General features: G+C 40.1%; 1 long non-coding RNA gene across 1 annotated transcript; it reads right to left on the bottom strand.

Annotated features, from left to right (window-relative positions):
- Nucleotides 1-6,060: 6,060 nt before the first annotated feature.
- On the bottom strand, nt 6,061-21,721 carry LOC116872465. Its single transcript, XR_004383647.1, has 3 exons — nt 21,711-21,721; nt 11,305-11,307; nt 6,061-6,146 (listed from the first exon to the last, which is right to left on the bottom strand). It is a non-coding gene; the product is annotated as an uncharacterized LOC116872465 (long non-coding RNA).
- Between the last annotated feature and the right edge of the window lie 1,415 nt (nt 21,722-23,136).

The following is a 23,136-nucleotide window of genomic DNA, read 5'->3' as shown; positions in this document are numbered from 1 at the left end:
GCTGGATCCTAGGACCCTGGGATCATGACCCCAGCCCAAGGCAGACACTTAACCAACTGAGCCACCCAGGTGCCCCCTGATGAAGCCATTTTATTATGGCATAATGGCCCCCCTTATGCCCACTTTTTCCTTGAATCATTTCATTGATGTTATTTGCATACCTTACCTTATTTTAAAGATACACATAAAGCACTTCTTTGGCATGGGTCTCTCCACTTTCTGGGATATTTGCATCACAGTAGAACTATTTTCAACACTAAAATGGTGCTGGACCAATTCAAGATAAAATAACCCCCCCACACCCAAATTATTTCAGATAATATCTGAGCTGCATCTGCTGTTGCAGTCTTTAACAAAGTGTCTTTCTTACGGGTCTGCAGCAATGGGGGAAGAAAAGGAAAGAAACAGAAGCTGGCTCTCATGCACTCATTCCACCAGCCATAAATGATCTTTTCATGAGGACACAGCCGATAAGGAGAGAAGGAAAGACAAAAAGCATTCTTGACTTAGGAATGGAACAGCAGCTCCCCCTCGGTGTCTGATTCAGTTACTCAGAATGGCTTTCTTATGGCTGCGCCTCTTGTGAATTACGAGTCTCTCTCTTCCCCCCACCCCCACCCCCCCCTCCCCAGGCTTCATATTAAAGACGAGATGCAGCTGCCAGGACTCCAGAGATTTCCCAGCAGTCTACTATGGTGAAACAAAATACCATGTTATGCTGGAAAACTCCCCAGTCCTTTCTTCACATGGGCTATGCTATCTCATGGCCAGGATGAGGGATCCCAGGCCTGGACACTGACTGCTTCTCCTGAGATTTGTCACGTCGTCTTCTAGACAGTACTCAAATCTTTTTGTGTTCCAGCTTCCCAGAGTGCTATTGATAAGGGTCTTCTAAAGGGCTGATACATGTTTGTACAATACATGTGTACCCCAACTTCTTGAAATACCATCCCGAAGGAGGGTATTTCGTTACCATTAGAGCAACGATTTTACTTCCAAGGAAAAAGGGGTTCTGAAGTCCTGTCGCCACAGATGATTCGAGATATTGGCAGCCTTGTGATCTTCCCTCTTTGCGTCTTCTGTGTCGTTACTACCAGGGCCAAGGTTTAAATAGAGTGATTGGTTGAACTGCCTGTGATATTGCAATCTCGGCTCTATCTGCCCCAGAGGAAAATGGGGCTAAACCAGGTCTGTAAGCTTGTGTGGAGATTCAGAGCACGCTTGTGAAATGGTGGGGAAATATCACATTGGAGACTCTCTCTAGCTGAACAGTTTAAACCTTATTAGAGACTGAAGCTAAAAGTAAACACAATGCCCCATCTTCATATCTGGATTTCAATCTTTAAATAATAGGATAGGCTGGGGTGCCTGGGTGGCTCAGTCAGTTAAGTGTCTGCTCTTAGTTCTTGTCATGATCCCAGGGTCCTGGGATCCAGCCCTATGTCGGGCTCTCGGATCAGCAGGGAATCTGCTTGTCCCTCTCTCTCTACCCCTCCCCCTGACTCCTGCTCTCTCCCTCTCTCTATCTCTTTTAAATAAATAAAGCCTTTAAAAATTAAAAGAAAATGAAAAAATAAGAAAATCATAATAGGATAGGCTTCAAATCCCAGCAAAAGCTGAGGTGAGCCTATAGCAAAAGAGAAGGAAGAATGTGAGATATTACTGAGTTCTTGCTGGTAACAGTAGCTCTCCAAGACTCCCAGACTATCTTCTCTACACACTCCTTTTTCCCTCTCCCATTTTCCTCCATTTATTGGCTAGCAAATACAATAAATGAAGATCCCTTTTTCTGTCAGATATACCCTGTATTCAGAAGTCTTTACTAGACTAAAATCAGATACTAAGAATTGAATTTCTTCCTAACCCCTCTTTGGGGTATACATGGGAGAAGAAGTAAGGATCCAAATCATGATACAAATGTTCATTTATATATTCAATCAGACAAACAGGCCCCTTGGGGGGTACACAAATACAATCTGAAAGTAGTTCAGTTTTGTAACAGGTGATCATGAGCTATAGTTGAGTTGAATCATTAAGTTGAAAACATCTATGCCGGTTTTGAAGAACATAATCTGAAAGCAAATTACCAAATGTAAGGAATATGCAAATTACACTCTGAACCCCTTCTCTGCTTTTCAATTGTGAAATTGAAATGCTTACCAAGTCTAATTTGTTCATTTTTACCAGTCCTAACAGTCCCCGAAGGAAAGGAATCACAATCAGAATCCTTCCATTTCACAGACGTGAGAACTGAAGAACAAGGCGTGAGTCAGTGAGTCAGTCAGTGTATGATGATGAGAAACTGGAACAGAAGAGACAGAAATCATCCCTGAATCTACTTTGGGGCGCCTTGTCTATCTCCTCGCCTTCTGTAACTATAATAACAACTTAGGAAGCCCTGACATTGCACTCTGGTACAACAGAAGAGACGCCCCCCTACCCCTCAGAGGGGCAGAGCAAGGATACAGATCCCTGAAGTCGGTCAGAACAGGGACTCTGTTTAGTCCCCTACCATGGGTCCCCCTCCACTTGCACGCTTCAGTGCCTACCTAACTCAGCACTCAGCTTAACCCTTATGAACTCTGGCCGAATGAAAGAAAGAATAAATGATAACTTGCAATTCCCATTTTGGCTTTTGAACCATTAATTCAATATTTCTTAAAATGGTGCAGTTGGCTCCTTTAAAAGAGAACCACCCCCCCGCGCCCCGCCCACCAGGTCCGCATCACTCATCTGCAATCATTCTTGCAAACAGCAGTGAGAATCCCTCCAGGTTGACAAGGGACCCATGCATTTGGTTCTAGCTGACGTCCTTTTCTAATTAAACAAATACCTAAGTAAATAAATAAACAAACAAACACAAATACCATATATGAGGAAGGGTCTTCGTTATGTGATAAGGTGAGAAAGCTCTAAGACAGGACATCCCCTGGACCACCTGCTTTTAAATGCATTATCTAGTTTGATCTTCACAGAAGCTTTTTGAGATGAGTGGTCTTTTTTGGTTCCTTTTCATAGATAAGGAAACTGAGAGTAGTTGGGTAACTTACCCAGAATCGCACAGCTTGCAAATGAGGATTTAAAACCTATTCTGTTTGGATCCAGAGCCGGACATCTTACTGCCTCGCTCTGGTTCTTTCTCCCACTTTGGCTTCTTCTTCTTCTTCTTTCTTTCTTTTTTTTTTTTTTTTTTAAGATTTTACTTATTATTTATTTGACAGAGATCACACGTAGGCAGAGAGGCAGGCAGAGAGAGGGAGGAGAAAACAGACTCGCCGCGGAGCAGAGGGCCCAATGCAGGGCTCGATCCCATGATCCCGGGATCCCAGGATCATGACCTGAGCCGAAGGCAGAGGCTTTAACCCACTGAGCCACCCAGGCGCCCCTCCTACTTTGGCTTCTTGACTCCTCTCCTCCTTCTCTTTCTTCTCGTTCCCTCTCTCTCTCTTTTTTTCTCTCTCTCTCCCTCTCTTCCCCTCCTTTTCTCTGTCTCTCTGCCTGTTTCTCTCTCCCTTTTCTACCATGTATGTTTATCTAAGCATAGCTTTCCTCACATTCTCCAAGAGGCCCAGAATTTAGAGAAGTGTCCTCAGCAGACTGCCTTGCCAGTCCTGGACTGAAAGGCCAAGCAGGATGTCTGATATTCCATCCACCAGGCCACTGGCTAAGGTCACTGCCCAGCTGCTAAGCACATCCCAGACTCACAGACTCTGCCTGGGCTGGGGCCGTCCATGCATTTTGTAGTTGGATTGGAAAACAGCAATTATTAATTTTAGAAGCAGTGTTTAGAAGTGGCTGTCACTTAAATTTTGTTGAGTAATTTGTATAAACATGTGCTGTCAATATAAATAATTTGCATCAGAGATTTGCTTGGGTTCTTCTGCAGAAACATTCTTCATACTCCAGGAATTGTGAAGAGCAAAAAGATTAGCCAAGCAGCAGTTAATCTTCTTTCTTGGATGCCACACATATATACATACTTCTAATAGCTCACATTTTGAGTAATGCCACTATACCAAAAAAAAAAAAAAAAAAGGAGACAAACAAACAAAAAACCCATAAGAGGTTTACATACATTATTTTACTTCACCAAGACTTAAAGTGTTAAACAATAGCCCAATTGTCACTTGGAAGTATATTATACGACAGAGCCAGCTTTCCAACAGAGGTGGGCCTCATATCAGGAACTGAGTTCTCAACGCTTCTGCTCCCAGTGACAAACATTGGGCCATCCCTGCAGAAGACAAAGATGAAAACAGCCTAGCAAGGTACTTGAATCCAGTAGCAAAGAGTTTCAAAGCCTCACAAAGTTAATAATAGAGAGCAGAACACAGTCTATTATCGTCTTCTCAGGCCAACAGGTAAGGAGTAGTAAGGAATTCTGAAAAAGAACAAATCTTTCATTTGCCTGTGATGCTTTTTTAAAGAGCTTGGAGAAAAGAGGAAAACCACAGATCATGCTCTGAGACAGGCTGCCTTCCAAACACCACAATTAACTTCTGTGGAAAAGCAGAGCTAAGACGGGTGGTGGGGGTTGGGGAGGTTGGTGTTAAAGTCCAGAAAGCCAGTGGCCCGGAGTAGGTTTAAAACTTCTGTGCATCTGGAGATAAAGGAGTCAGAAGGGCCAGGAAAGATGAGAGTTAATGACCCACATGGGAGTGACCCCCTGATGCTGGCCCAGTGGCTCTTACCATCAGAATAGCACAGACACTGAGAATTAAAAATTAGCCACTAACACTGGAAGGCCTTTGAAGGCCAAGACTTGTTCTTGTTTATTTTACTTTGCTATAAATCATTTACTTCATATACTGTAGTTCTTAGGGTAATACACCCTGTATTAATTTGTGACTATTATCGAGTTGAGAGAAAACACAGTTTTTATACAAAAGAAAAAAGAAATTCCCCAAATTGTTTTCTTTAGATGCATGGCTGGCGGCGGGCTGGGGGTAGGGGGGGGAATCAAAGCCAAGATTCATTTTTGAAGCATTGTCTAAACTCCAAAAGTTTTAAAATGATTCCAAACCCCAGTCACATTGGCAAGAGAGTGGTCTCCCCCACTGAAATTCTACTTTTCTTAAGGTCTTTCCCTTTTGACTTTAAAACATATTTAAACATTTTGAAACATTGCAGAGGTAAGGAGTTCAGTAGTTTGGTGGGAGAATCACAATAACGTGACCCTCTTCAACATATGTTCATCAGGGACTCTTGTTTTTTTCAGTACAAAGGCATTTATTCTACTAACTCATTTTCTGCCCACAATCCTATCTCTTAGTCAGGGTGCTGCATGGAATGGTGAAAAAGCTGTAATGCAACCATTCCTCAGGAAGAAAAAACAGTTTCTTTCTACTGCATTCACCTTTTAAGGGTTATCTGATGGTAATTATCTTTCTCCTCCCCCCCCTCCAAAATAAAAAAATAGAAAAAATCTTGCTGGAACTTGCAAAGTTCTAACAGAAATTGGAATGAAGCAGTCAGGCGATGGCAAGTCCAGAAGGGGAAAAAAAAACAGCGAGTTCGGACTTTGAAAAGTATTTACATACATTCCAGCACATTCCAAGCACATAAATAATAAACTGAACAGGGAAAGACATTCCATGCCCCAAATTGAATCTTAGTCAAAGAAACACTTTATGTTACTGCTACATGGAGAGAAACAGAGCAGAAACGGTAGGCCCAGAGGAAGCGTCTGTAGAAGATTCGTGAGGAAGAAGGACAAACATACACCAAGTAGATGCTTCTCATAAGGACATGCTTTGCAATTTGAGCATTTTTGAGCTTGCAATGGAATTTTAAAGCCATCCAGAAACAACAGATGTTTGAACCCAAGTGATCCAACTTCTTGATGCCAAAATTAGGGCTCTGAAGAGCAATTTAGAATTGTAACATATGAAGACCAACGTCAGGAACTCTTCTCCAGGCAACAGTTGAAAGAGATTTATTCTGTGGCATGCTGACCCTACCCTTTTATCTGTGCCCATTTATATTCTCAGCGATAAAAATTTCTGTCAAGTGGAAATATTAATAACTGAAATGCAAGCCTCTTTTCTAGGTCTGACTTGGATCTCCTCTCTCCTTTGAGCACACTGCCTCTAAATTGAATTATGAAACCAGGAGGAGGACCCTTCTGAACATAACTTAGCCCTCAACTTTCACATATGAAAACCAGTAACACGTTACAGTTGAACCTACACAGCACACAGAATTATCTAGCTAATGTGGTCCTTGTAAGCAGCCAAATCAGATATTTCGAGCAAGCAAACAAGAACCAACCAACATCAATCCCACTGACAATAAATAAGCAAACTGCACTGTACAAGCTACTTTTCTTCCCCCCAGAGTAAATAGGTAACAGATAAATGCCCAATCCCTCTTTACTTGATGTGAAGGATCTCTCGGGGTTGTTCAATTCCAAAACAAGTTTGTTTCTTCATTAGCTCGAAAGGTGAACTCCCACCACCACCTCCGTCTTGAGGTTAAACAAATGAATGCAACTGAGACATCAAATCACTTTATTCAGCATTCTGAGGATACTCCTTGTACATCTCGTTTACCAGATAAACTTCCCAGCAAGGCAGCAAGGTTTATTGGTTTCCAGAAGAATGTTAGCATAAAGACGTTTCTTCTCTCAGCCACGAAAATACTGTCAAATGGCGCTGATGAGAAGAAAATGGCAGTGTGGTCCTGGTTCTAAAAGGGAGCCAGGAACTCTGACTGGAACTGCATTTTAAAAATAGCACAGCAGCGATGATGATAATTTAGGTCCGCAGCACATAAGTGTGGTATGAACAGGAAATGGGAGTGCATCTTCTGAGCCTGATAAGATTCTCTAATGTAAGACATATGCTCTGTTTCTTAGCTGGAGAGCTAGGCCGCGGCAGGAAGAAGAAAGGCATATATGTTTTGGTTTCATATATGAACCCAAAGATCAAACTTACCAAACTTGGAAGTTTTTTTTTTTTAATTCCTATTGAATTAAGTGATAAAGTCAAGAAATGTGCAGTGGGAATTCAAATGAGAAAAGAAAATACACCTTTATTAGAAAAATCAAAATTTGAAGTAACTTCCAGAGGAAAATTAACTAAGTGAGTTGTATTGTCTCAGGGTAGCCTCCGCCAAGCAGAGCCCCTCCTCAGAGAAGTCACGCCTCATCCAGGGGACATTCCTGATAAAAGAATCTCCATGGGCTTTGAAAGGTCAAAGTTGAATTCACTAAGCATTGTGTGTCTTAAGATCATTCTACAATATTAATAATTATTCTTATTTCTACTTACGACGAGTAGGAATGTGGCAAAAATGCCCTTGAGATTACTTTTATATTCTAGGAAGGAACTGATGGTTTATGTGGTTCCAGATTAGTGTTTTAGAGTAAGGATCAGGGGCGCCTGGGTGGCTCAATGGGTTAAGCCTCTGCCTCTGGCTCAAGTCATGATCTCAGGGTCCTGGGATAGAGCCCCCTCATCGGGCTCTCTGCTCAGCAGGGAGCCTGCTTCCCCCGCTCTCTCTGACTACTTGTGACCTCTCTCTCTCTGTTAAATAAATAAAATCTTAAAAAAAAAAAAAAGAGTAAGGATCAGATAGGGCCACATGGCTCAGCATTGGATCCTTGACAATACATAAAAGTCCAGACGGACTAATCACATCTCCCAGTTTTATAGTCCACATTAGGACAATGAAAAGGAGCTGATATCCATGCCTATCATCAAAATACAAATTGGATTTATTATCCCTGAACATAGTTGGTTGTAAGAAAAACTTGTAACATCTGGAAAAGAAATCCAAAGAGCAGTTTGGTTTCTAGGCTCTCTTCCTTTACAAACAGAAAGCAAAGGAGATTTTTCTTGTTATCCAGAATAAGAATAAGTTCTCTCATTCAACAAGTATTTAGTAAATTAACTCCTATGCATGAGGCATTGTTGTAATTGCCAGCGATACAGCAGTGGGAATGTCAGTCAATAAATACATAAAGAAGAGAACTTCCAGGGTAATTAAGGCTATGAAGGGAATGAAAAGATGATGTGTAGAAAAAAACAGAATAGGTGGGAACCACCTTAAATAAGATGGCCGATGGGACACCTGGGTGGCTCAGTGGGTTAAAGCCTCTCCCTTCAGCTTGGGTCATGATCCCAAGGTCCTGGGATCCAGCCCTACATCTGTCTCTCTGCTCAGTGGGGACCCTGCTTTCTCCTCTCTCTCTCTCTCTCTCTGCCTGCCTCTCTGCCTACTTGTGATCTCTGTAAAAAAAAATAATAATAATCTTTTAAAAATAAATAAATAAATAAATAAATAAATAAGATGGTCAAGGAAGAGTTTGCTTGAGCTGAGACCTGAATAATAAGAAGAAGCTAAATGGATGATATACAGGAGAATGTACTAAGGGTAGAAGTGAAAGCTGGTGCAAAGGTCCTGCAATTAGAACAAACTTGACTTCTTCAAGGAACAGGATAAAAGCCAATGAGGTCATAACATAATGACTGATGGGGAGAAGGGAAGAGATGAGGCTAGAAGGGTAGTGAGGGCTAGATTATGTAGGACTTGTTGTATCTTGGTAAGAGGTTTGTATTTCTTTCAAAGAACAATGAGAAGTCATTGGGGGAATTTTATGTGACTTCGGTCTGATTTTTATGTTTCTTTAATTATAAAATATTTCAGGCATCCAAGAGTGTACAGATAACAATAAAATGAATACCTCTGAGAAACTGTGTTCTTGAAATTCCCATGTTACCCTTCTCTACCTTATTTCCTCTCCTCTTTAAAGATAACCCCGATTCTGGGGCATGTGACTGGCTCAGTAAGATAAGCCACTGACTCTTGATTTCAGTTTAGGTCATGATCTCAGGGTTGTGAGACGGGAGCCCTCCACTGGGTTCTGTGCTGGGAGTGGAGACGGCTTGAGATTCTCTCTCTCCCTCTCCCTCTGTGCCTCCTCCTTTGCCTCTACCATGTACTAGTGTGCTCTCTCTCTCTTTAAAAAAAAAGAGATAACCCCTATTCTGAAATTTATGTTTATAAGTCCCAGTTTGTGCTTTTAACACACACACATACATGTCCATCAATAATATATGACACTGCCTTATATTTTTTATTGAGATTTAGACATTGCATTTTTTTAAAAGATTTTATTTATTTATTTGACAGACAGAGATCACAAGTAGGCAGAAAGGCAGGCAGAGAGAGAGGGGAAAGCAGGCTCCCCGCTGAGCAGAGAGTCCGATGCGGGGCTCGATCCCAGAACCCTGAGATCATGACCTGAGCCGAAGGCAGAGGCTTTAACCCACTGAGCCACCCAGGGGCCCCACATTGCATTTTTTATACCTTGGTATGAATGGTACCAAACTGTATACATTATTCTACAATTTGCTTTTTTCCCCCTATAATATTTTTTTGAGATTTTTCCAGGCTGGTATTCAGAGTGCCTCCACATTAGGGGTGGAACATACATTAAAAAAAAAGAGAGAGAGAGAGAGAGAGAGGGCGCCGGGGTGGCTCAGTGGGTTAAAGCCTCTGCCTTTGGCTCAGGTCATGATCTCAGTGTCCTGGGATTGAGCCCCACATCGGGCTCTCTGCTGGTGGGGAGCCTGCTTCTCCCCTTCTCTCTGCCTGCCTCTCTGTCTACTTGTGATCTCTCTCTCTCTGTCAAATAAATAAAATCTTCAGAAAAAAAAAAAAAGGAAGTATAGGATGCAAAGGAAACACACTATTGAACAACATTCTTACAAGAAGTCAGAAATGAACCTTCCTCAGACAATGCTTGAGATGGTTAGCAGCAGTTTCTTTGGAGTATGTAACTATTGTCTAAATAGAAACCAGCCTGCTGACCACCACTGCATTTGAGAACAGGAGTGAATGTATGCATAGATCTAACATGGAAGTGCATTCCTGAGATAAATTATCTCTACCTTATCAAATTATTATACAGAAATCTATAGCTTTCCCAAATGAAAAAAATGCTTAGGAAATATAATGAAAGCAAAGAATCTACTTCTAAAAAGCAATAATATGGAAAAAATTCTCCATCCTCAGTCATAATAAATGCTATTAAAACTTTTAAATCCTGCTGGTACCAATTTTCTTCAATCAGATGGGTAAAAAAATCCAAAAGTTTTGGAACACATTATGTTGGCAAAGCTGTCCGGAAACAGGTACTCTCATATATATAGTATAAACTGACAAAGCCTTTGTGGAAGGCAATTTGCCAATAGTGTCAAAATTATAAATACATTCACTCTTTAACCTGCCAAGGTCACTTCTAGGAATATTCTAGCCATGGAAGTGGCTGATATGCACTCTCAGTCACTGTGGCATTGTTTGCAGTGGCCAGTGTTTGAAGGTGGGGGGACGGAATTAAGCATTCATCAAAAGACTTTTTTGTACAAAATGTATTTGTACAAAACTAAGTCATATAAATCTCGATTGAAAGACATTTTGTAAAATACCTAACCAGTGCTCCTCAAAACTATCAAGGTCAACAAAGCCAAGGAAAGTCTAAGAAACTGTCATAGCCGAAAGGAGCCTCAGGAGACATGATGACTAAACATAATATGATCTCCTGACACAGAGACAGTAAAACTAAAGAAATCCGAACAAAGTATAGACTTTAGTTAATAATGTATCAGTATTGGTTCAATAATGCTAACAAATATACGAAACTAAAGTAGAATGTTAATAACAGACGGGCATTTGGGAATTCTTTGCACCATCTTCACAATTTTTAAAAAATATGTAATACTGTTGCTAAGAAATGAAAGTCATTGATAAAAATAAACTATAGGAGGGACGCCTGGGTGGCTCAGTGGCTTAAAGCCTCTGCCTTCAGCTCAGGTCATGATCTCGGGGTCCTGGGATCGAGCCCTGCATTGGGCTCTCTGCTTGGCGGGGAGCCTGCTTCCTCCTCTCTCTCTCTGCCTGCCTCTCTGCCTACCTGTGATCTCTATCTGTCAAATAAATAAATAAAATCTTAAAAAAATAAATAAACTATAGGAGAGCCATACAATGTTTGGCTTTCTATACAACATTCAAGAAAGAATAAAGAAGCTCTGTTTGAAACAGATAATGAAAGACCTCTAAGGTTGTTAAGTGGAAAAAAAAAAGAGTTGTATAAGAACTTGTATTTGTCTAGAGAAATCCTACATGCGTATACAAGGACCTAATAATAGTGATCATCTGTTGGGGATAGAATAGGAAAAACAGAGTGGATGGAGAATAAGGCAGAAAGGAAAAATACAGACACACACACACACTCACACACACACGTGCACACACATTAATGATGAGAACTGGAACACCCTCTTTAACTAATTTTGTCACCTGCTGCATATAGGACATTCTGTGAATAAACAATGAGATGGACTCCCGAGTAAACTATGATTATTGTTGAGAAGCCATCTCCCCTCCCAAATGATGGAACTTTCTAAACCCGGCATTTCTATGGATTCATTTAAAAAAAAAAAAAAGTACAAAATGAAAACCCAGCTGATTTGAGTCTGCCAAACTTCTATGAGCCAAAACTCCTGAATGGCTTTGCCTCAAAGATCATGCTACCCTCTTCTGTAGATCCTCTGTTTTTTTTTTTCTGTAAAGTGAGAGTAAATTTAAGTCAAAGTTTCTGTTCTGAAAAACTTGTGTGATTGATTGAAAGAGAGATAATTTATGGATAAGAAAAAAAAAAAGGTGAGTGCAGAATGGCAGAGCCATAAAGAAACTACTTGAAGCGAAGAACAGCTATGAAAGTTTGTTATTTTCTAAGGAGATTAACAAAGGGAAGTTCTCTACTGAATATCCCAAGAACAGAGATATGAGGGACAGAATAATTTGAAATTGGAAATTATTCATTTAAAAACCGTGATTTGAAGAGTAAGATTCCTTTTGCATTTATTTCAAAGAGCTGTTAGAAACCCGATGTAAAGCCATTTAATTATATACGGTTCACAATGATATTATCCATAAATCAGGTCTGCCTCCTAACATATGAGGGGGTCCAGGGCAAAAGTACACATTAAAGTGAAAATGTACATAAATATTTTAAAGTTATAAATCAAGCTACCAGATTGTTAAATAAATATTTAAATCCTCCTACCTTTGCATCTTCATAACAACCTAAACGATTAGGTCTGAATTTAGATTTCTCAGACTGATGTTCAGAGTTCCATGCCAGAAAATAGCAGGAAGGAAGAGGAGAGCTAGTTTGTAGTCCCAACCCATGGCCTACCCAGCCTTGTGAGGATAGAGGTCAGGAAGAAGCCACAGATGTTCTTTGGACCATGTGAGCTTGGAACTCCTCTGTCCAGGCTACCCCAAATATGGTCTGGTAGAGGACATACAGGCTCAAGTAGGCATGTCCCTTGGCAACACAGACCCCTCAACTCATGGGGAGGGGCATGGCCAAAGGAAAACAAAAATAGGGCCCACAAAAGTTTGGGGTCCAGAGTATTGGACTTTTTGCTTCCTGGTCTAAGAGTGAAACTGTTTCAGATATTTCTTAGTGATTAATCAACAGATGAGAGAATAAAGAGTAAAGCTTTCACTCTTCTGGGTCCTTCAAAATATCACCTTGAAATGGAGATTTTTGTTATGATGATATTGACCAATAGAGAAAAATCAAAAGATGTAATCATTTGGCTTTGGGAATTGTACAACACTGGGATTTTCTGAAATTCAAGTTCATTTATAAAATGAAGAGGAGGGCACCTGTGGCTCAGTGGGTTAAAGAGCGTTTGCCTTCAGCTCAGATCATGATCCCAGGGTTCTGGGATCGAGCTCCGCATCGGGCTCTCTGCTTAGCGGGAAGCCTGCTTCCTCCTTTCTCTCTCTGCCTGCCTCTTTGCCTACTTGTGATCTCTGTCTGTCAAATAAATAAATAAAATCTTTAAAAAATAAAATAAAATGGAGTCGGTTGATTTGTATGACTTAGTACAGTTTTTACGTAGTATGTGATTCAAAAGACTACCTCTAGAGAGGATGAATGGGAGATAGGGAGAATGGAGTAGACTTTTACTCTTCAATTGATACCACACTTAACTGTTAGATTTTTAATTTTTGTCATGTATATATATTGCATTACATTTGAACAACAACAAAGAAATGAAGATTTTCTAATGGTCTCCTAAGCAAATATAGAAGTTTGAATGTTGAATTTAATAATCAGGCCTAAGTCTTTTGGTCCCCAGATGAAGCATTGCCAACACAACATATTAGGTAATGTGATAAATACAGAAACTCTATTTTTTCTTAATGGCAACATTCACATTTGAAGCAAGCTGTCAGTAGCAAACAGCTTCGCTTGAGTTGCCTGGTTTAGCAGATGTCTTTGTTAGGAATGTGACAATTATCACCATTATTTATTTCACTGAATATCAAGTGGTACAGAGTGAAGCCAAGTGCTCATCAATAGTGCACGTGGTTAATTACATCATGTTATCTCCTCACATGCCTTTTTCTTGGCTGCTTGTTTTTGAAATTATCCTAAAAACACATCTCTGACTGACTTCAAACTGAATGCAGTTCAAAATTAATATTAGCTGTCAACCCAAAACAGTGGACTATGTGGGATAAAGGAAATTTTCTTTTCCAGTTATTTTATTTGTTGTGTAATAATATTAGGTAACATTTACCAAGTGCTTACTCTGTCCCAGAAAAAGAGTAAGCACTTCCCATATATTTTTTCTTTTAACTACAATCAGAAACTCCCCTGATATTTGTTTATATTCTTTCTTCTGCACTGTGCCTTCCTATAGCATGTTATTATTTGTTGTATTAGTGACTTGCTTTTATATGATGAATATTATGAATTTTTTGTCCATTGAATAATTCCTACTATAGAAGTTCTATATAAATGGAAAAATTACAATACAGACCAAGTCATTGAGGAAAACAAAATTGGAATCTTGCTTTCCCAAATAAGCTGAATTTTATTCTCAATTCTACAGATTAAATCAAGGTAACTCTTGCTATAGAATTCAACAATTCAGTAAATGAGAAATCACCTACTTTTTGAGCACTCCTCCGTTGTTGGGTTGGATAAAAAATGATTTAGACTGTCTCCTCTAAGTGTATGGTCTAATGGAGAGGAGCAAAAAACAGTTGGATGCCAAGAAAAATCATGGAAAATTCTGTGTTATGAATATCAACCAGGTATTTAGGTAATGTGGGGAAGCTCTTGTTCTGACTTTGGTGGTGGGGATACAGCATTTTGGAGAATGATTTGAAGTGTGCTTTAAAGAATAGGTAACTTACAAGAGCTGATCTAGAAGGAAGGGCATACATAGTTTAAGAAAAAGCAACTGAGCACAGGAGGACTTGTCATAGACCAGGCTGCAAAAGTTGAGTGGAAGATAAGTCTAGAATAATGGATTTGGACCAAATCATGGAGGGCTTTGACTACAGAAAGCAGAGTTAGGAAGGGAGTCTTTGAGCTCAAAGGGACACGCCCAAATTGAAACTTTTGGAAGATGACTCTAGCAGTGTCCAAAAAAAGCCAACATTAAAGATATTTGTGAGAAAAGACCATTAAATGAGCCAAAGAATGGGAGTCTTTCAAAGGGCAAAAGCTTTAAGACATGAACAAATTTGATTTGCTATTTTTCCACTAAACAGAAGGAAACCAAACTGAAAGCAGGGAGACCATTTAGGAAAATATGCAGTGATCCAAGCAAAAGTTAATGAGTTCTGAAGAAGGGTAGTGAACAGAAGATTGATTTGAAAGATAATGATGGAAAGAGACCATTGAATTGATGAGCCAAGAACAAAGACATAGGAGTGAAAAGCGATGAGTTTAATTTAGATCAGAGTTTGAGGTGTGGGATGCTCAGATTATACGGATGGGGTCTGATTAGGGGAAGACAATGAGGGTAAAAGTGCAGGGCTGAGAGTCCTTCTAACAGGGAGAGCATAACAGGGAGACATAGCTGTAAGATAGGAAGAGATTACCAACGGGCAGTCAAGAGTTAAAACAGAGGGCTGGAGACTGAATCTTCAGAAAGCTTATATTTAAAGTGTTTATTTCAAGAGAAAGGGAAGGGGTAAAAAATCCTGGAAGGAAACCAAGCAGAAGCAGTCCAGGATGGAGGAAAGCCAGAATAATGTCCCCTGGGCTCTGGTGGAAATGAAAGTTCTAGTAAGGAAAGGGTAGTAATATCAAATTCTGCTGAAAACAGTTTGAGCAGAAGGTCTATAAAGAGGTTTCGGCTTTAGGATTTTGCATAGGCTGATGGTGCTGAGGCTCAAGAAGGAGAGGAAACTAAGGTGGATACAGTCTATAGATGAAAAAGCAGGAGAGTGACAGAAATACTATAAACAGAAATTAGAAAATTATAATCAAGGGGGAGCAGTAGGCCAGGAGAGAAAAGGTGTGTTACCTATCAAGGGGGTTAAGGGGTGAGAGGAGCAGGGAGGGAGTCCCGGAAAATGGAAGAGGAATAGAGGAAAAGGGTAAAGTCAAGAAGGACATGAGAGAGGGAGGAAAGAAAAGGACAGATGGAAATACCGGCTTTAGAAGGAAATCAGGAAAATTCTTCAGAGACTAGAGAGAAGATAAAGGGAATGGATAATCATTTGGACAGAATGGAATTTATATAGGATTCATAGCCAATGACCTCCAGCTTCTTGGAAGCAGGTAGCAAAAGAGGGCAGAGGTAGGTATAGAAACCCAATAGGAGTGCAGAAGTCTGGAATTAATGTGAGGTGAATTAATGAGAGGTGAGAAAAATCTCAAGTGTTGTTGAATTTTCCAGTTGGAAGGAATACAGTTTAGGGCATCTGGTCAATCTGGTCATAATCCTTTCTTCAAAAATGCTTTCTACAGCCAATGAACGCAGACTTGCAATCCATCTCACCACATCTCCCTCTGGTTTGTCTTTAGACTAGCTCGGTGGTGGCACATTTGGAGGCATCGAATATAAGAACCATAACAAACGGGGCTCACTGGGCCTTTGTACCCCAGATGGGGACACAGCCACAATTTTATAAAGTTCTAAAAATAAATAAGTTGTTTTTTTTTAGAAACAAGTACAGTGACTCTATTATATACACTCACCAGGAGATTGTGCAGTGTTTGTGATGTTGTAATCCTCTATCTCAAAGAGGAATTGTTAGCCAGATGTTGAAAAATATATGTAAATAGGCTTCGGGAGTACATGCTATCTCTACATCTTCTCAAAGAACGTTGACCTAATCCTAAAGCATTTATTTACACATTCTTTTCAAACAGTCTTTAAAGTAAATCCAGAAGCATTGTGTTATATCACATAGGTTAGTCCAATATAGACCAAATGTTCATCGTTGTTGAAGCTGTGTGACAGAAATGAGAATTTATTATACACGTCTCTCTACTTGGTATATGTTTGAAATTTTTCATAATTAAAAAGTTAAAGGAAAACAAGAAAAAAAGGGAGGAGAAATTGTCTTTAGTGTGTATTTATAGCTGAGAGTAATGAGACGCCTTTCTTGCTTTTCTCCTTCCAGCTAACACACAATTTAACCTTTGAGTAGTGGCTTACCCTAGTTTCTTTTTCTCCAGAACAAATTGTAATGGCCTGGCACTGAGATTTGGATGATACACCATCATTATTATTTCACATAGTCCTTTATATTTCATAAAACTCTTCCATGTGCTGTCATTTCATTTACTTCCATGGGATTTCTGTACTCCCAGACATTCTCCCCAACAGCTGCTCTTCCAAAATCCATCCCAGAAGAAAACAAGCTTTAATCACCAGGAGCCAATCTTTATTGAACAACTACCATGTGCCACTACTTTCAAGTTATTTTAAAACTCTATGGCTAAATATCTTTGTAAGGAGAAAAGTTAACACTCAACAGGAAGCCTTCATTTACTCGGTAAACATTTATTAAGCACCCACTGTCTGCAGAGTAGAGGCCAGGGTCTCGGGAACACAGCATCCTGTGAACTTCTGCACGCAAGCAAGACAGCTGAAGACCTGTGACGTGGCCCTTGCAGTGAGGGGTGGGGAGCTTTTTAAAAATGCAGATCCCCAGGCTCTGCATACAAAGGAGGTCTCAGGAAGGATTAAGAAGCACAGGTCTACATCACCAGATGACCAGCAAATGGCTGAGTTGTATTTCAACCTAACTCTATTCTGACTGAAAGCCTGTACTCTTTCTGTCCCTCCATGGCACTTACAGGAATGAGGCAAAGGCTTGTCAGGCTCCCTGAGGGTGATAGCTCAGAAGACCACGTGTGTATAAGAGGCTCTGCTCACAGAAGGCATCAGGCAGCTATCGTTATGCTCCACTCACTAGTGGGTAAAATACTTCCTGTGACTCCTGCCTGACAGGGTTCTGGTTAGTCCCCACATGATGTCTCAGGCAACAAAGGAAATTGGCAGGTTTATCTTTGTGCCCCCAGCCTCCCCAATTTTACCTGTTTCTCACCCAGTCCCTGAGGAGGGGCCTATTGCCCTCACGCTCTTCACCTTCATGCACACCAAGTAATACATGTCTGATGAATGAAAGTGTGGTGCTTTGGGGGGCCTACTGCTTTTAAACAAAGAGGAGTTTAGAGGAATGAAGTTAGTATCAGAGGCAGGAGCTAGGAAGGATTTGGAAGATATGCTGAATTCTCCTTCATCACACTCGTAGATAGGCTGTAAGTAACACATTCAAATTGATCCCATTGCTATCTGAAGAGAAGTGATAGGAATTTCAGGAGATGAGGTCATCAAGAGCCCCGCTGCTTCAGAGAGTCTCCTGAAGTACTTTCCACACCACCGTACCAGCCTATCTGTACAAAGTCCTCCTTTTCACAGGGAACAATACATATGTGTGTGCTTTTTCCAGAGATGGTAATCAATGGGCAGAATCCATCAGAGCTCTCTCTTTTGGTAAGTGAAGTTATAGACCTAGACAAGGCTTTATTAGCATTCTAAACACCAGTACTGCCCTACCCTGCAGTAAACAAAATAAACAAGAGACGCTCTCCAGGTCCACCCCCAAAACCACATCGCCTGATCATCATACAACAAGGGCTCCAATCATGGAATTTTCTTCTACTTATCTAAATCACTTGTAAGTTCAAAATTGTTCTGGCAAATACTTGAGATTAGTGGTGATGAAATATAGATAGATAGGTAGATAGACAGATAGATAGATAGATATTGATTTAGCTTAGATTTAGAGGTGGAATTTATTTGCTAAGAGAATACAGTGATGACCAGTAAATGTGACTCTAAGATAACATCAAGCCGGATTGTAATTTTCTGTATCCTGTGTACACAACTGAAGAAAGTCATTTTACAAGGCAGCATGATAAAATAGACCAAAGACCTGGCTTTATCAGCTGTGTAGCTTTTCAAATTACTTGACATCCTCGAGGCTTGTTTTCTTCACTGATAAGATTAAAATTGTAAAACTTGCCTTGAAAAGTTTTTTGAGGATTAGATGTAATATATACAAAGAGCCCAACAACGCCTGGGACATAGAGGCTCAGAAATAGTTGTTGAACACATAAATAATAGATGCTTGATAAAGGTAGGTAGTTTTTATTATTTATTACAATGTTCATCATACTTTATAGGCTTTTAACCTGTCTACCCCATGTTCCTCAGGGATAATGAAAAAATTAATGGTTTCATTTTTAATTATAAGAGTAACCACATCAGTTGCAAAAATTGAAATTATATAAGAGTATAAATAAAAAGTGAAAGGCCCTATTCTAGAGCCCATACCTTAGAGGTAACCACAGTTCAAGAGATATCCTTTCAGACCTTTTTCTAGGCCTGTGCAAATACATGATATAATTTTTAAACATGAGTTTGCACTATACACAGTGTTGGGCTACTTGAGTTTTTTGATGTAACATCTTGGACATCTTGCCAGACCTAGTATTCTATTTGCATAGTCAGACTTTAATTTATGATACAAATATCCTCTTAATGGAAAATCAGGTTATTTACTATTTTTTGCAGTTTCAGCTGTTTTGCAATGAACATCCTTATGTAATTACCCTCTTGGGGTATATACTAGTTAATTTTCTAGGATAAACTTTTTGAGGAATGGCCACATTAAAGGGTACAGATATTAACTAGACTCCGCCATGTTGCAGGGAGAGTGTTATGGGCTGAATTGTGTCCCCACAAAATTCCTATATTGAATCCCTAACCTCTAGTGCCTCAGCAAGTGATGGTATTTGGAGAAAGGCCATTAAAAGGGGGTACTAAATTTTATGAGACCAGTAGGGTGGGCCCCCATCGAATCTGATTATTCTTCTTGTAAGAAGAGGGAGTTTGGCCATACAAAAAGACACCAGGGATGGTCAGGCACAGAGGAAAGACCATGTGAAGACAGAGAGAGAAGGCAGTCATCTGCAAGCCGAGAAGGGAGATCTCAGAGGAACCCAAACCTGTGGACCCCCAGATCTTGAACTTCCAGCCAGAGAACCGAGAGAAAATTAATTTCTATTGTTTAAGCTACCCATGCTGCGGTCTTTTGTTACGGTAGCCCCAGCAAACTAATAGGGCAGGGTTATTCTCCAAACGTCGCTGGCCCTTCTACCTTGAGCTGAAGTCCAGGTGGTGTGAACAAGCTGTTCCAGCCACTGCTCCCTACTTTCTTGATCCCATACTCTTACTGTCTCTTCCTTCATTGTCCTTACCTTCCTTGCACATTACAGTTTAGTTAATAAGGGGGCACTTAATATGAACCTTGGGGAATTTCAAGGATTTTTGGATATTTGTGAATAATTTGGTTTTTGATGTGCCTCATTCTGGCATGGCATGAAGATAACGGGAAATATTGATTGAGATATTTTCCCACTGAATTATCCTCTATTTTTATTATATGAACTAGGAAACATTGAGAAGAAAAATTTTCCCATACCATTTCTCTCACATTTCTTCCTCTGACTGATGAGAGTAAATAGCTCACCCTTTGTAGATTACTTCAACTTCATTAGTCAGATCTTTAGATTCAGATAATGAAATCACCCTACATCAGTTTAGTGGTCAAGATTGCACTCCTTGAAACATATTTCCTCACCTTGACTAACCGTCCTCCTTCGACCTTCTTTATATCTGGGGTGTGTGCTTCTGCAAGGAGGAGGCAGGAAGGCAGCTTGAAGTTACTGGAAGATCTACATTCTGTTCCACGACCATCCCCAGTAACTGCCACATACTTGACATTCCTTTGATTTCCTGAAGAAGAATGACTCACCCAGAATCACATAGATGCAACAGATGGAATCATTGGTCTCAGGGTCTCCTAATACTTCTTTCTTCTGTCGGCAATTCTCTTTACTTCTAATGTGAATGGTGGTCTTCCTGGAGACTGCTGCATGTTGGTAACAATGGGAAAGGAAGAGGGAGAGGATCTGCCCGTGACTGAAAAAGAGGGCTTTCTTTTGTGAACTCTTCCTTCCCTGGTTTCTTTTCAATGTTCACGTTGGTTGCCTAAGCACCATAGGTCTGAGAAGTTTGTGCTTACATTTGCCTAACAGTTTAATATATCTTAGGAAGCTATGAGTCGGGCCTGTCTCTTTTCTAGTATTGATCGAGAGGGAAAGAGAAGGGCAGGAAGGAGCTGGGCTGGGAGAAATAAAGGTGGTTTTGCCCTTTTTGCCCAATCTTGTCAATGGCAGTGGCAACTGTGCCTCTCATTGCACTGGCAAGGAAGTGCCCCCAAAACCCCCAAATAAACCAACACAACATGGTGACACTAAAAACAAAATACACACGCAAAAAAAACAAAATCAAGAGAAGAAATCTCTGCCATTTGAAATCTTGAGGGAAATCGTGTAAAAAAGGGTTTCCCCCACCAATGTGTATATGTGCAATGGAAGTTGGGAATGAATTAAGGAGCAAATATAATTTAAAAAAAATTTTTTTTAAATTTTTATTTATTTATTTGACAGACAGAGATCACAATTAAGCAAAGAGGCAGGTAGAGAGAGAGGAAGGGAAGCAGGCTCTCCGCTTAGCAGAGAGCACGATGCGGGGCTTGATCCCAGGACACTGGGATCATGACCTGAGCCGAAAGCAATGGCTTAACCCACTGAGCCACCCAGGCGCCCCTCAGGAGCAAATATATAGGTAATATAATAATCGCTTCCTAATTGCAACAATCAAGTTCTATTTTATTTTTGCCTCCCCTCCTTTTTTGGTGCTGTTTTTTCTATTTTTTTTTTTTTAAAGATTTTATTTATTTATTTGCCAGAGACAGAGGGAGAGAGAGTGAGCAAGCACAGGCAGACAGAGAGGCAGGCAGAGGCAGAGGGAGAAGCAGGCTCCCCGCCAAGCAAGGAGCCCGATGTGGGACTCGATCCCAGGACGCTGGGATCATGACCTGAGCCGAAGGCAGCCGCTTAACCAACTGAGCCACCCAGGCGTCCCTGTTTTTTCTATTTTATACAGTTTCCTAAGCCACATAGGTTCCCTTAAAGTATGTGCTATTATTTCCAAAGCTATTTGGGTGCCTACTATAGGCAAGGTACTATGTTAGGTTTGCACAAGATAAAAAGATGGCTAAGATTTAGTCTATGCTCAGGTTCTGCAATTTCATAGCAAAAATAATTCATAATCATGTTTTCTTACAGATTTGCAAAAACAGCTAACTTTTACAAGAGAAACCATTTTAATTGTCTTGCACTCATCAATAGCATTTAAATGTCATTGACATTTAGCTCAAACCAAAAACATAATTTGAAATACTAAGCAATTAAATGAACACTTATATCACAAACAAGGATTTCAGAACAGTTGGCTTACTAATGTGTTATAAATTGTAAAAGGGAAAGAAAGAGTTACACCCATGCCATATGGGAACTATGGAGCTATAAAGTAATTTATCATCTGTAATACATCTGTTTCATTTAATTCAAATTCTAACATTTATAATTCCAATAGTTGGTACTATGGTCTTTTACATGACATGAAAAAAATAATACTTGAATTTGGTTCTTGAATTTGGTAGGTAACTGTTTAAAATTACAATGTCTCTTCCAACCCCTAAGATACTATATTCTATTAGGACACAAATGTAGCCTTTAGAATAGAACTCCTGAGGGAAATATGGGAAATATCTGTAGTTCAACACTAGTTAATGCTGTATTACTCTCATTTTAAATGCTAAAGATGGCCATTATTTTGGTTTCATAAAATCTGTTTGTTTATAGTAGTTGACTGGCAAAATGTTATCATTTGTTGCCGAATTTCTGGAAGCAAATCATGGAAAAAAGAGTATTACCTAAAAACCATAAATTAGCTCAATCATGAATCCTCCCATGAAATGGATCAAATCATGGGCAACAATCACAAACAGATGCAATTTTTTTTATCAGATGCTTAAGCATTTCCTTAAAATAGGATCCAAACAATGTCAAATGATTGGAGGTATAATGTAGAAAGAGTCTAAGTTGTTGAGAGTCTCACAAAGGAAGGAAGTAATGACATACTATTTTAACTATTACTAAGCATTTGGCCTCCGCCCGTCAGTCTCCATGGTAATCCAGTGCAATTGCTCCACATAAAGTAAGCACATTAGTCTGGCACAGGCATTTGCTTCCTCTCTGAATTTCCTGTTTTCCTAGATATGAGGTCTCTGAGGTGTGCCTTCAGGAAATACTAACTCACTCAGCGGTCTGCTAGAAGAGTGATTTGGAAAGGGCAGGTTCCTAAGGCTTGCTAAAACCATAGCTTTGTTCCAACCTACCATGTTCCATCTACATAAACTTAAGTTCAACTCAATTCACTTTCACTAACCTATTATACAGCAGGAGGCATTCAATCATTGCCAAAGTAAGCATATTAAGTCTAGTTGTTGAAGGCAGCTGGTTTCTCATAGAACCATGTTTCCCTACTTCCTGTATCAGTCAGGTTATGATTCAGTGGTAGGAAATGCCAAAGGGAGCTGGCAACAATGGCCCTTTCCACTTACAATAGGTTTTCTTTTATGCACTTGGGATTTTTTCCCAGTGGTGTGCTCAATGGTATTCGTACCGCATAATCAGATCGGATGGCTCTACAAGGAGGTGATTGGCAAGAAAAACTCCAGGTAAATGGTTTCCTCTAGTCCCGCAGACCCAGAGGCAACTGTGCTGCCAGTCTGTTACTAGGGATTTCCCCAGAGGGAAGTGGGGCTCTCCTCTGCATTGGAATGAATCTTCCAGGAGGGCCCTGGAATTTGAAAATTCCT

This window comes from Lontra canadensis, unplaced genomic scaffold (assembly GCF_010015895.1).
Source record: "Lontra canadensis isolate GAN:19392208 unplaced genomic scaffold, GSC_riverotter_1.0 scaffold2, whole genome shotgun sequence".
NCBI classification, from domain to species: Eukaryota; Metazoa; Chordata; class Mammalia; order Carnivora; family Mustelidae; genus Lontra; species Lontra canadensis.
This window is presented reverse-complemented; position numbering and strand designations above follow the sequence as displayed.